Consider the following 14,672-nt stretch of genomic DNA (forward strand, 5'->3'; position numbering starts at 1 on the left):
TAAAATAGGGTGTACACAGAAACCCTTGCACAGTGGGAAATGGGGGACAGAGAGAGCTCCTGCCATGGGGAGAGGAGAATGGAGGACAGTGGTATGGGGCAAAAGTGAGAAGGGAGGGGTACATACTGTACACACACCCCAAACTGTGGAGAACTGCCCTTGGGAGGGAGTAGTTATTTCACAGAGATCAGATTTACTGAGCTAATTAGTTTCTCACATTTCTTATTGGTTTAAGGATAATTAGTACTTATACTAATTCTAAATTCTTTATTAGGAGGCTTATCTTTGAAAGATAAAAAGGGGGTTGTGAGATCAGTAAGTGGTTGACTGATTCATAAGATGAAGCTAAAGCACCTTAGCTAAGGCCCATCTCAAAACACTTAGTAACTGGTCTCTGTTAAAATCTTTTAGCACCTCTACTAAAGCACTTCACAGAGGTTAATTTAATCCTCCTCAGGCTTCCCTCCAAATCTCATTCCCCAATCACCCCTCCTAGGGTTCCTGCTTGCTCCCCAGATTCCTCTGTAATCAAGGGAATTGACTATAAGGCCTTCAAGTCTAAGAATGATTATCTAAGTATCCAATCATGGTTTACTCTGTCCCCTGCAAGACCTTCAGGTAATTGTGTGTGTGTGTGTGTGTGTGTGTACACATATACAATTATGTGGTCCTTTAAAGGTCAATGCTTTTATGCTATCTTGGGTAACATAGTTAAGACATTTACAGTTTTCCCCAGACATTGGCTAACTAGGCATACAGACTTTTCTAAATTACTTTCTATTATTTTTTGTCCCCTGACTGAAGCCATTGGTGCACTTTCTGTGATACTTAGGTTGGAAGTTTTAGTAACCTTGACTGATCACATTTAAAAGGTTTCTCGCTGGGTGAGAGGTATAATGAAATAGTTATTTATTTAAGCACACTGGCACGTGAGAAGTTATATGACATTACTAGGTTCTGTCACATATTAAGAAAATTATGAGAAATTAGATAGCTCAGAGAACTGGTAATGGGACACACAGCCTTTCTGGCTGGCAGGATTTTCAAAAACACTTAGCATTGGGCTAATTCTATTCCCGCTGAAATAAATGGTGAAACTCACTCTGACTTCAATGGGAGCTGAGCTAGGCCAATACTAGGTGATACTGTGTACTTTTGAAAATCACATCCTAGTTTCTAGAGACAGGATTACAAATCCATCATCACCATGTCACTGTTGCTGGTAGTCAGGAAGCAGGAAGGCCACAAACTCAATAGGCCTGGAGACCAAACTACCTTTACCCCGTCATATGTAGTCTCTGCCGGCGAATGCTGAAGTACATTGGTGTGGACGGTGTAGGAGAGCTTTCTTTGGTGCTGCCCATGCTGCACTTTTCTATTGGCTATATACAGGAATACAGTGGTCAGAGTGGTCTAGCCAACACTTCTAGTGAGAAAAAAAAATAATTTTCACAGAAAAGCAATACATATATTAAAAATATGCTGCAAATCCTCCCACAAATACAAATCCCTCCAAACTGTTTGAAACTACTACTCAAACTTTTAAAATCTGAATAATTATTTTAAAATTTAAAATAACTTTTTAAATTTAATTATTTTTTCACCAAATTCCACATTAAAATAGGAACTCATGTTAAATATTAAGTAGGTTACATAGCCCTACATTATACTTTATCAATAAAATATAAACTGGTACAAAATGCAACAGATGCCATGATGTTATTGACAAACAATCCAGTTTTACCCATAATTTTCTCAGCGGTCAAGAGTAAAAGGGTAAGCATGAAGCAGACACCAGAATACAGAAAACATAAACCCCATCAAATGTAGGTAAGTAATTTAATAAATAAATTAAAGAAGAAAAAAGCTGGAGAAAAGAACCATGATTGTTCAGTTGCATGTACACATCAAACATGCAAATTAGCAGACGGCTCCCCCACAAAGACAGCGAAAATCTGAAGTCCAGGAATGGTTTCCAGATGAAGTCATAGTTCTGCTGTTATTATTTAAAGAGCAGTAGTTCCCAGAATCCCCGATGGCTCTTTTGTGAGAGACTGTACAAACATGGAGTTAGAAACTATCTCTGATTCTGCCAGTGAAGGATATGACAAGATTTAGTGTTTCCAAGAATAAGAGCTGTTGGGTTCTTTTTTATATGTTAGTTTCCAGTGTCAAGACAATTGTTCTCAAAAAATATCATTAAGGGGACCGTAAGGGACAATCCCAAACGATGTGTCAAATCACAGCTTCATCCAAAACACATGACCAACATTTAGCCTCAGGTAAAATACCCAGCTGAGTGGAACCAATAAATTTTTTGATTCAGTTTATTACTTTCCCTCCCCTGAAGTTGCCATTAGTACTTGAGGTAAAAAAATGCTTGTATTCTTCAACCTTGTTGGTAACCTGCTGGTTTTCCATACTCTGGTGTGCTCCCCTGCTTATTGTCTATTCTGCTTTAGCAATTTTAGCAGATACATGTGGATCAGCAAGTTGGCTGCTTTCCATGGGCTCTGGTTATACTTGAGGAGGTGGTGTGAGTCTACAACAATTTGTTTTTCTACTGATAAAAATGGATTATTATACTTTCCATATAATACAGTTATGGTGTTACAAAATTTCACCTGGAGAATGATAGCAAATGAACTTTATAGGTTGGCCTTCAAGGAATGGATGGAAATTCCAATGGATGGAAATTTGCAGTTAAAGATAAAATCTGAACTCAACAGGGCTCCCTGCAGATAATATGAAAGCCGTGCCTCAATGTGATGAGGTAGTGGAGCTCTGATTTTTATCTGTGAGCTCTTGTTCACTTTAGTCAGCAGTGTAATATTCTTGTCAAGCAGTATTTAATTTGAATGTTCCATTTTTAGTTTGAATTATTTTTTTTTTACTTGGGAGGAAACCTTGCTGTGCTTGGGACTATATACTATCCCACTGCTATTTGATGTTAAATCTGCAGTTTCCTTTAGGTTTTTTTTTTTTTTTTTTTTTTTTTTTAAGTTTGTAATGTTGTGGAGATTACCTACCTCAGATCCTAAAGTACAAGTAGCCTCACACGTGCTCCATGGTGGCCAGATCTCTACCCAGTTAATAGTCCTCTGTACCACCAAAGAATATTTAAATTAAGGGATTTTATGGTAAAAGAAAGTATACATATTTTAGGAAGGCTCATAACACCCTCTTAGATTCTCCATTAACGAGTTCTTCTTATGCTCTTGGTAGCAGAGGGACAGCAGGCAAGGAGAGAAACTGGGGCAAAACAGGGTTTTAAAAGCCCTGCCACTTTATATATTAGGGGTTGAATTTCTCATCTCATTTCCCACTAATTAATTCTGACTTCATAAAGATCAGTGATTCACAAAGGGAAGATGGTACCAAGGTGATTTTTATTAGTCGCTTTGCAAATCCGTGAAGGCTTTGCCTGTCAAAGGCTCCCATTGATTCATACTAATAATAATCTACTATGCATTAAGCAGTCCATTTGTATGAGTGGAGGTCATTAAAGCTCCTATGAAAATCTAGTGGAAGAAGAATTGGATGAGTTCCATTTGGACATGTTGTCTTATCCCACATAAGACATTTCAGAGTATTGTTTAAGAAAAATGTTTATGAACCTGGGGGAAGAAGGATAATGTTGTAGCACTCTCTCTAAACCTGTAAGTAATTTTGTTATACTGTTACTGTAGGCACTTTTCTTTTTTATTCATCATGTCAGGTCCCTGTTCTCATTCTCCTAATCACCAGCTTTGAGATTCTGTGCCAGGCCTCTAAGAGGTTCAGCACTGGACTCCCAACCTGGGGAGATAAATAGTTTTAAGTCATCTTTGTTTGATCCTGATTGTAGGCTACTCCAGAAGCTGGTTAGTCCCCTAGAGTAACTAAGCCCTGAAGGCCCAGCCTCCCAGGGCTACCCAGAATCTTCATAGCACTACGTACACTAGCTTGAACCCCAATATGCTCCTCCCTCACCCAGCTGCTCTCTGGGCATTCCCCCTACACCTGAGTTTGTGAGAGAGATGTTGAAAGGCAACCTATGGCTATCTTCCTCAGATCCTGCACTGAGGGAATCCTCTCCTAGCTGGATACAGGTCGTTTAGAACCCCTTCACACTGGTCTACCCTCTGACCTTGCATAAAGTGGCAGGAGTAGGGGTGAGAATCACCCAATGGGTAACAGAGACCATCAAATTGCAGAGTAAAGGGCCAAAGTTCATAACAGTCATTTTTTGGATAGCAGTGTTTGTAAGTGTTATTTTTGTAAATCAAGCCTGTAGGTGTTAACTAAGAACTGACAAACTCATAGCTGGAAACCAAACCAGCTCACCTGTATGTTAGTTGTGTTCAAATTAAGTATTAGTCTTTTAAGAATGTATTTAGTGTTTAAACTCTATGAAAGGCTTGTAAATTGCTGCCTGCATTAATCTCACTTGTAATGGCTGTATTCCATGTTATAAGGAAATATGTAAGTTTTGCTTTATAATTTTAAAAATGTTTGCTCTGATCTTGTGAATCCAGGCATGACAATTGTTATTCCTTCCCCACCCCCCCGCCCTTAAAAACTATCAAGATTAAACAGGCAGGGGGGTGGGGAAGGAACAATGATTGTCATACCTGTATTAAGAAACATCACAATACAAAGGATTGGTGAATGGCCCTATCACACCTTGGAAATGCTATATGCAAGGGAGCTCATCTCATGGACTGGAAGGCCATATGTAAAAGATAAAACAGGGTCAGAAGAAAATTTTTCATCTCTTTGCTGTTTGAACACTCACAGAGAGGCAGAGAGCCCTAGGGATTACGCCTGGGTCCACCCTGGAAGACATCTTGAATTGACAGATTACCACATCTCTGTCATTGTTAGGAATCATAGATGGTAATACCTGAGTATGTATACGTTTGCTTGATTTAACCTGTAAATAACTCTTATTTCTTTTTTCCTAGTTAATAAACCTTTAGATCATTTATTAAAGGAGTGGCTACAGCAGGGGTTGGCAACCTCTGGCACGCGGCTCGCCAGGGTAAGCCAGTTTGTTTTCCTGCCACGTCTGCAGGTCCGGCCGATGGCAGCTCCCACTGGCCGCGGTTTGCTGCTCTAGGCCAATGGGGGTGGCGGGAAGCGGCGGCCAGTACATCCCTCGGAGGTTGCCGACCCCTGGGCTACAGGCTTTGTCTTTGTTCTGAGATCTAAGATACAAATTGATCTGTAGTAAGTGACTGGTCTCTTGGGTCTGAATATTTTGTGATTTCTTTTGGTGCAAGTGACCATTTATCACTAAGTCCAGCTTGCCTAAGTGACAAGATAGATTGGTGAGTCTAAGGGGGACTGTTATATTGATTCAGGAGTTCACATTTGTTACTGGGTTGGTGAAATCTAATTATAGAACATACCAGTTTGGGGTGAGTGCCTTTCTTTTGATGGTCTGTCCTGAGGAAGGCACTCATGGTTGTGAGCCACTCCAGAAAGCATGACAGAAAGTTTTACTGCAAAATTATAGAACTGAAAAATCTTCCCCATGACCACAAGCTTCATCCCTAAATCTGCTATCTGCAACACATGGACATCACAGACACATGAAGTCTACTGTTGGAAACCTACTAACATTCTTATTATGCTCCTATAACACTTCCCAAGCAACTAGACCAGGGGTCGGCAGTGTTCAGCACGCGGCTTGCCAGGGTAAGCACCCTGGCGGGCCGGGTCAGTTTTATTTACCTGCTGAGATGGCAGGTTCGGCCGATCGCGGCACCCACTGGCCGCGATTCACCGTCCCGGGCCAATGGGGGCAGCGAGAAGCGGAGCGGGCAAGCGATGTGCTGGCCGCAGTTTCTCACTGCCCCCATTAGCCCGGGACAGCGAACTGCGGCCAGTGGGGGCCGCGATCGGCCGAACCTGCCACGTCAGCAGGTAAATAAATCTGGCCTGGCCCGCCAGGGTGCTTACCCAACTGTCCTCCCCACTTAGTGATACCTTTGTCTTTTTCATATGCTGCTGTCTCAAAGAGAAAAGGGAAAGGAAGTCACTTTCATGTGCACTTAAGATACAATTTGTAAAAACTGTGACTAAGTGACTAAGGAGTCTAAATCTCATTTACATTCTATGAGATATAGGCTCCTAAATGACTTACATTTTGGAAATTTTAGCCTTCGCAACCATCATGCTATCTGGAGAGACTCACAACTGTGAGAGCCAATCTCAGGTCAGATTGTCAGAAAATAGTGCAGACTATGGTGATATAGTCTATAATTAGATTTTGCTAAGCCAGTAACTAATGTGAACTCATGGATCACTATATTAGTCTTACCATAGAGCAGGGGTTGGCAACCTGTGGCACGCGGCTCGCCAGGGTAAGCACCCTGGAGGGCCAAGCCAGTTTGTTTACCTGCCATGTAGGTAGGTTCGGCCGATTGCTGCTCCTACTGGCCGCAGTTCACTGCTCCAGGCCAATGGGGGTGGCGGGAAGCCACGGCCAGCACATCCCTTGCCCGCGCCGCTTCCCGCAGCCCCCGTTAAAAGAGGTCATCTATTCCACTCCCCTACCATTGTAGGACCTAGTTAAATTTGGGGAAGAGGCATAGATGGTTCTGTGAACAGCAAGTTGTTTTGTTAAGACAATGAATGGGATTACTTTGTATTTGTCTGCAGACAATTATGATTTGATAACTTTCATCACCTTCATTAACACGAGGGCCATCAAGAACTTCAGTAGCGTTAAAGAACCCTCGGTGCACTCCAGAACATTTTGTAAAGCAGCACAAGTTAATAATCTATTTAATTGTCATTTGCTTTCTGTGATTCCTTTATTATCATTTCTGATTGCCATGATATGTGGTCAGTGTGGAAACCTTTCTATTCAGCCTGTTCTTACTGCCTGATTCATTTGTGATGCTGCAAGCTGGTGTTTATAACAGCATAATCACTTTCATGACAGAAAATTGTAATGTCACAATTTGTGATGGCAGCTCTTTTTAAGATTGATTCCACATATCAGTGCTGAGGAGTGTGCTGAGGCACAATGATATCCCATTTTAACACCCCATAATAAACAGTTAGTACACTAACCAGCATAGAGCAGTGTTCACATAAATAATATGATTAACTTCAATGAATCCTCCTTGGTTTTGTCTCCCACTTGATGAGCACCTTAAAATTGGCTGCAGAAGGAGAAAAATGCAAGAGGTGCAGAACAGGATTCACAAGGCTTATGGTTTTTCCCTCTAACTGCAACTTTGTCCCATTCTGTACAATGATAATTTATCCAAAGATTTGACATTTAAGCCTGCCTGTTTTGATAGCCTTATTTCAAATTTGACTTAGTGGTGATGTTACTAGCCAATTCTCCCAAGCCCTATGAAGTGATAAGAGTAATAGGAGAGAATGATGAATGAGTACAGAGGCAAGGATCTAGCCTAATTATAATTTTGAAAAGATCGAGGAAGAAAAGTAGTTCTTTGCCATCAGGGAAGGGGAGAAATATGAACATCTTTGAATCATGCAGCTCAGATGACTTAAAGCAATTCATAACCAACTACATAAATAGAATATATTGTCAGCAAACAGAAGTACAGAGTATCGTACCTGAAAACAGGTTTGTCAATGTATCATTTGTAGTTTAGTAGGCTTATAAAATGCATGTGTTAAATTGTATGATATTCAGAAATATAAGTAAAACGGATCTGGATGTATGACACTACTGTAAAGCAATCCTGCAGAGAGCTGCTGATCTGTATCTAAGGAAATTTTATTTACTGTCTCCCCCCCACCCTTGATTTTTTAAGATATATCACTTCAAGTTCAAGTGAATCTTGTCTTACACTCATTTTGTTTTATTTACTTTGAAAGCTACAACACAGCTGCCCTGAATATCTTTTGCTGTGGTTTGTCTTCATAGAATCACAGACTTTTCATTGTTCTATCTCTCTTTCCCTTGTGTCTGTATTTTTTGCTGAAGTGTCCTGGTTGCTGTATCAAGTGAGACTCGGAGTGCTATCTTGTATTAATATAGATAGCCTGAAACTATGCCTCTTTGTACTGTGATCCTGAGGGATATCACAAGCTTGGCTGGGTCAATAATTGGAATGGAGTCCTCCAAGGAACATCCAGATACCATTGACCAAATGGGTGACTGTACTCCTTCTAAATCAATATTGATCAAATGCCTTATCTTGGTGCTGGAGTGATTTTTGATGATGTGGTGCTTAGATAACATAGTGATGAGCACATTAGAATTGTATAAGATAGGCAGATGTAAAACCAAAGTCCTGAACACTTACATTCCATAAAAGCCCTATGACAGACTTTGCAAGAGAACGGACATTGACTTTGCCATCTCAGCCAATTTCCAGGACCAGGACTAATATTTACCCATTACATTTCCTTGACAGTGCCACTTGGATAATGTGTACTTCACATCTCATCCAGAAACTGTGGTTGTAGTGTTGTGCTCTGTTAAACATTTGCTGTGTTTCAGCCCAAAGATGGCTGCACTTCATTGGTGGATGAAATTATCTCTTTGTGGGTTTGCAAAGTACAAGGAATAGGAAATAATCAGTCCTGGATCAGTGACAGATTTAAGGTCAGATACCTGATGAACGACCAAGTCTAGAGATGGTTTATGGGTACCATTGAGAAGGGGAGATTCCCACCACATTTGTCTTACAAACAATAGCAATGGAGGTTTTAGGCTTTGATGGAATGATCTAAACATCAGCAGTAGTGGTTTAAGCTTGGATCTGAGATGGACCATAATAATGGGATGGTAGTTTGTGCTTAGATACCATGGTAATGGGCCCTGTAGAAAAACCTATGGTACACAGATGGAAGGTAAGCTGTCAGCTTCCATTTCACACCTCTGTGTCTCCTATATCTATGTGCCTTTTCTCACTTTCTTTAAAATTCAACTTCTCTCTTCACAGGGAATCTATTTTCCAAACATGCTTCCCACAATGACTCCCATTCCCTTTCAGTTTAGAGCTCTCGCAACTCTGTGAGAGCCAAGGTTCTGAATAACTTGGATCATGCTCGTCACAGTATACACGAAAACTGTATATTTGTTGTTCCCTGCTTATCCTTCTAAAGCCATATTGTGACACTGTTTCAGGAAGTGTCACTGTGACAGAGTGCAGGGAGCAAACAGGTGAGCCTGCATTCTGATCACTCGGATATTTATTAGTTCCCCTGGAGGAAGCTGATGGGGGTAATTAGCCAGTCAGGCTGCTGGACTGAGCCAATTACCCCATTAGCCCAGGGCTGATAAGAAGAGGCACAGGAAGGAAGTGGAAAGGGGAGAGGGAGGAACAGGGGCTAGCTCAGCCTAGCCACACAGAGACTTAGGGTATGTCTTCACTGCCTGCCGGATCGGCGGGCAGCGACCAATCCAGCAGGGATTAATTTATTGTGTCTAGTCTAGACATGATAAATCAACTCCCAAGTGCTCTCCCGTTGACTCCTGCACTCCAGTGCTGCGAGAGGTGCAGGCAGAGCTGACGGGGGAGCTGCAGCAGTCGACTCACTGCAGTGACTTGCCACAGTAAGTCAAGCTAAGTACGTCGGCTTCAGCTACGTTATTCACGTAGCTGAAGTTGAGTAAGTTAGATCGATTCCTTCCCCCCCCCCCAGTGTAGACCAGGGCTCAGAGTAGGGAGACTTAAGTTCCTTTAAGGCCCTGGTGAAAGGGCCAAAAGCTAGGATAATATTGTAAATAGACTGTTTCATGGGAATCATTGTGAAAAGGGTGGAGGGAACTTAAAAGAACACGGTAAAGGCACAACCGAGGGAGTCGGTGCAGTTTCATAGAATCATAGAATATCAGAGTTGGAAGGGACCTCAAGAGGTCATCTAGTCCAACCCCCTGCTCAAAGCAGGACCAATTCCCAGCTAAATCATCCCAGCCAGGGCTTTGTCAAGCCGGGCCTTAAAAACCTCCAAGGAAGGAGACTCCACCACCTCCCTAGGTAACGCATTCCAGTGTTTCACCACCCTCCTAGTGAAATAGTTTTTCCTGATATCCAACCTGGACCTCCCCCACTGCAACTTGAGACCATTGCTCCTTGTTCTGTCATCTGCCACCACTGAGAACAGCCGAGCTCCATCCACTTTGGAACCCCCCTTCAGGTAGTTGAAGGCTGCTATCAAATCCCCCCTCATTCTTCTTTTCTGGAGACTAAACAATCCCAGTTCCCTCAGCCTCTCCTCATAAGTCATGTGCTCCAGACCCCTAATCATTTTTGTTGCCCTCCGCTGGACTCTTTCCAATTTTAAAGTTTCTGGGAGGAGAAGGCTGGAGAGGAGCCATGCTCCATGACAGTCATGTAGAGCTTCCAATAAATATGCACAATGTGACTCTTTGCTATAGATGCTAGCATTTTGAGGGCTACCAGTGAATATACTGATGTGACCCATCTCCAGCTCCTTGGTTATGTAATGAAACTATTTCTTTTTCAATTCCATTCCTTCCATTTATTGCCATTATAGTCCCCAGATTTCCCTAGTGATCTACTACACTAACACACCACATCTCTATTGCCATAGCTTCAATAGAGTATGTACCTTGCTCTTGTACAGACGTTACCTTGAAGAAAATGTTGCTGGAAGAGAAAACTCTAATGTTACTATTGAATGTCAAACCCAGAAACTCAAAGGTTCAAGGTTCCTTACTTCCTCCACCGAGCCCTATGCTTCTAATAAGTTTTGGTTTAGGTGTAGAGATGGATTCATGATCTGAAAGTTACTGAGCATATGAGAATGCTGGGAGCAGCTCTCCCTGATATAACATATAAATAGCAGAATTCCATGATTAGGCAACTATTATACATGACCTTGTTATACGTGGATGTGGCATCCATGTATAACAATTTGTCCTGCCAGTCAAAAATCTTGTCAAATATTGATCTGACTTCAGATTCATGTATAACAAGATTTTTGATTGACAGCTGAGCAACTGCCCAGAATGAAAACAAAACCCCCACTGATTTTAAAAGCTGAAACTGCCAGCTGGCAAGTTGGCTGTCCATAGAATTTACCCACAGATGCACTATCTTATAACTTTAATTTTATATTGAAAATCCCCATATTGGGAACATTACAAAGACTGGATTTAACTTCTTAATAAAATTTTAAAGATAAAAGCTAAAGTAGCTTGTGTTTAAAACATGCCATAGAAAGCTATGTCTGGCAGTTTCAATTTTAGCACAGAGACAAGGGGTATCAAATCAGCAACAAGAGCGTGGAGAGGCAGAACAGAATTAGGGTAACATAAGATAGAAAAAAATATTTAAAAATACGAGATTTTAGAATCCAGGTTTTATCATAAATAACCAACATTGTCGTGACTTATGAAGTTGGCAGACACTGGACCAGAATAAAAGCCTTGTCATTTTTGGTTGCTTTTCTATTACAATATTTATGCTACTCTGAAGAAAAGCTTTCTGGATTCTAGTGATTAGCAAGAGGAAGCAGAGGGAAGAGCGATGTCAGCCTTTGGAGGAATCTGTGCAAAGGAGGTTGTGGCAGGCAAGAATAAGAAAAAACAAGCTATAGTGAAGAGATTAGGCATTCATCATTGAAGCTGCCACAAAACCCAAACCAGTCAAGATGAATATTCGGCAACAGAGAATTACTCATGCAGCATCAGTCATTGAAAGCAAGCAAAGCTATGGCTGAGAATTTAACTGCAGAAATCCCATCCACAACATAGGGATAGTTATAAGTTTACCTTTAAAATACACAGCAGCTACCTACTTGTGCTGTGTTTCCAGGCAACAATGAATGGACTCATGAATGGACTCAAGAGACCTTCAGTCCTAAGACATTGTTCAAGGCCTGTTAGAGGGACAGCAGAGAAAAGGCTAAAGAAAGCAAATCTTCAGATCACCAACGCAGTGGGAAATGCCTGATGCACTCCAGTAAATTAGACTAATTGTGATCAGCAGTTTACTTCCATTGACATCAACGGGCTTTGGATTAGGCTCTAAAGGATCTGGTGTACTATATAGGCTGGATTCACCAGTACATTGTGGCTGCTTTGTGTTATTCCAGTGACCCAAAGCATCCACTACCATGATGTAAAACAGTCATTAGCTTAGCTTAGCTTGTTGGATAAGCCAGGTTTATGGCTGCTTTGTGTTGCTGGAGTAACACTCAGCACCCAGATCATATCAATAAATCTGGTTCTATACCTTTTAAACACATATAAACATGCACGATCAGTTCATTCTGTCTTTAGCTTCAGTTTATCCCATACCTCAGAACACTTTAAAAACATTAAGAGAGCCTTAGATTACCACTGTGTGATATTTACTGAAGATGGGTATTATAGCTTTTAATTTGGGTAAAGGATGGCACAGAGACCTGATAATTAAAACTGATGCCCTCTTGTATATTAAGTTTTGTGTGTGCAATTGAACTTCTACATTTTCACTTCCAGTTACAGTGATTGCCCATATAAATAGCTAGATGGATGCCACAATAATCTACTATGTCCAATTGCAAACATAGGCACACAGAAATGCACGTACACTCAGTCCTCTCCTTTTGAATATCGAGTCCAGATATGGTATCTACAGGACTTGCCCAATGTCAGTCAGTCAGTCAGTCAAGTGCAGAATTGGGAATAGAACAGGAGTTCAAAGTACTGACTTCTAGTCTTCTGCTTTAATAACTAGATATAATGGTGCTCTGTTATGAGATAATAATTCATGAGTTGGAATAGGAGTTACATTTGTCTTCTATACACCCCCATATCCAAGGAAAAGGGGAACATAGGAAACAATCTTTGAGTGTGTGTAGGGTTTTTGTTTTTTTGTTTTATTCAGTGTAATCCACTATTAATTCCAGGAATCCTAAAACCTGCGGTGTTGTGTTAACCAGCACTTTCAACTTCAGCCTGAGCCATGGCATCTATTAAGTGAGGGCTTTGAAATCTCTACATTTGAAACCACTCTCAAATAAGAGAAACTGATAAATCTCTCCAGCCTGGGTATATGGCTGCAAAAGGCTTATTTTTTAAAAAGGAACTGATGTTTTCTATGAGTTGAGGGTGGCTTCACCCCAAGATGCTGCTTGGGGGGGAAGGGATAACTCAGTGGTTTGAGCATTGGCTTGCTAAACCCACAGTTGTGAGTTCAATCCTTGAAGGGGCCACTTAGGGATCTGGGGCAAAACCAGTACTTGGTCCTGCTAGTGAAGTCAGGGGGCTGGACTTGATGACCTTTTGGGGTCCCTTCCAGTTCTAGGAGATAGGATATCTCCATATATTATTTATTATTATTATTATTATTATTCCAGAGGCTTCAGACTACAGTCAAATGTAAATGTGGCTGAATAGAACAGAGATTTTGGTTCTTAAAGCATGTAGTTACACCTCTACCCTGATATAACGCTGTCCTCGGGAGCCAAAAAATCTTACCACGTTATAGGTGAAACTATGTTATATTGAACTTGCTTTGATCCGCCGGAGTGCGCAGCCCCCCTCCCCAGAGCACTGCTTTACCGCGTTATATCCGAATTCGTGTTATATCGGGTCGCGTTATATCAGGGTAGAGATATATATTCAAACACATTTTAAATAAAAACATGATCTGACATCAACTGTGCAATTATATGGGGTGAGATTTTGGACATTGAGGGTCGAGGGAGGTGATTAGTATGTGACACTTGCTGAACTATTGCAGAACACACAGTTACTAAGACTTGGGGGGGGAGGGGACTCTCCCATCACCCTGGAATAACTTGTCAAACCTGATTTATTTCAGACAGGAGAAAACTTTACAGCACAAACCAAGACAAGAGTTATGCTAACTTTCTGATATATATGCCAACATCCTGATCAGACAGGGACAGTAGCTGCAATAACTTTTGTCTTTGGATTATATGGCCCACATATATTGGAATATGGACAGATGTATTGCAGGAGTTGCCACTGTATGAGTTTATTTGGGGTTTCTTTTGTATTTCCGTACAGTGGGACTTTCTCTTTCATTTTTTGGGTTATAACATCTGTCAGTTCTGTTTTATGGGTTTGTTTGTCTATAGAAAATGGAAAAAAGTAATGATTGTGCCAAGAGACCTCTTTTTTGAATCAATATCAATGTATCATTTTATACGATCATGAAGAATAGTCTTTTGTGACTTGCTTACAATAAAGACAAAGGACCCAATTCTGATCTGGCTTACACCATTGTAAATCAGGATTAGCTCCACTGAATTTCACTAGTGTGAAACGAGTGAGATCAGAGTAAGGTTCAAAGTTTTTCAAGGCCAGACAGAGTATAAAAGAACGAACTCATAAACTCCAAATATTGTTTTAACAGCCAGTTGTTTAAAAACAGGTTTTAAATCTCTGTTTCCCCTCAAAATGTTTTAATTGGCTCTAAGTGGAATAACACACTCTAGGCCATGCAGCTGTTGTGAGAATACCAAGCTTCTCATGCCTCTCTATGTATCCAAGCTGTGCAGTTATCTCATACCAGCTGTGCACGCTGCCTCATGTTATTAACTCCGGTAGGAAGCCTGGGGAGTTGCTGAGTGGCCTCTACTTCAACAGGATCCTTCTGCTGGCGTTGTCAAGGCCTTGTGCACTAAGTGGACACTTCTGAAACAAGCCAGTCTCTTAACGGAGAACCTCTGGCAACTCAACTGAGAAACAGAAAGGGTGGCCATGCATCTCCCTA

This window comes from Trachemys scripta, chromosome 1, assembly GCF_013100865.1.
Source record: "Trachemys scripta elegans isolate TJP31775 chromosome 1, CAS_Tse_1.0, whole genome shotgun sequence".
Lineage (NCBI taxonomy): Eukaryota > Metazoa > Chordata > Testudines > Emydidae > Trachemys > Trachemys scripta.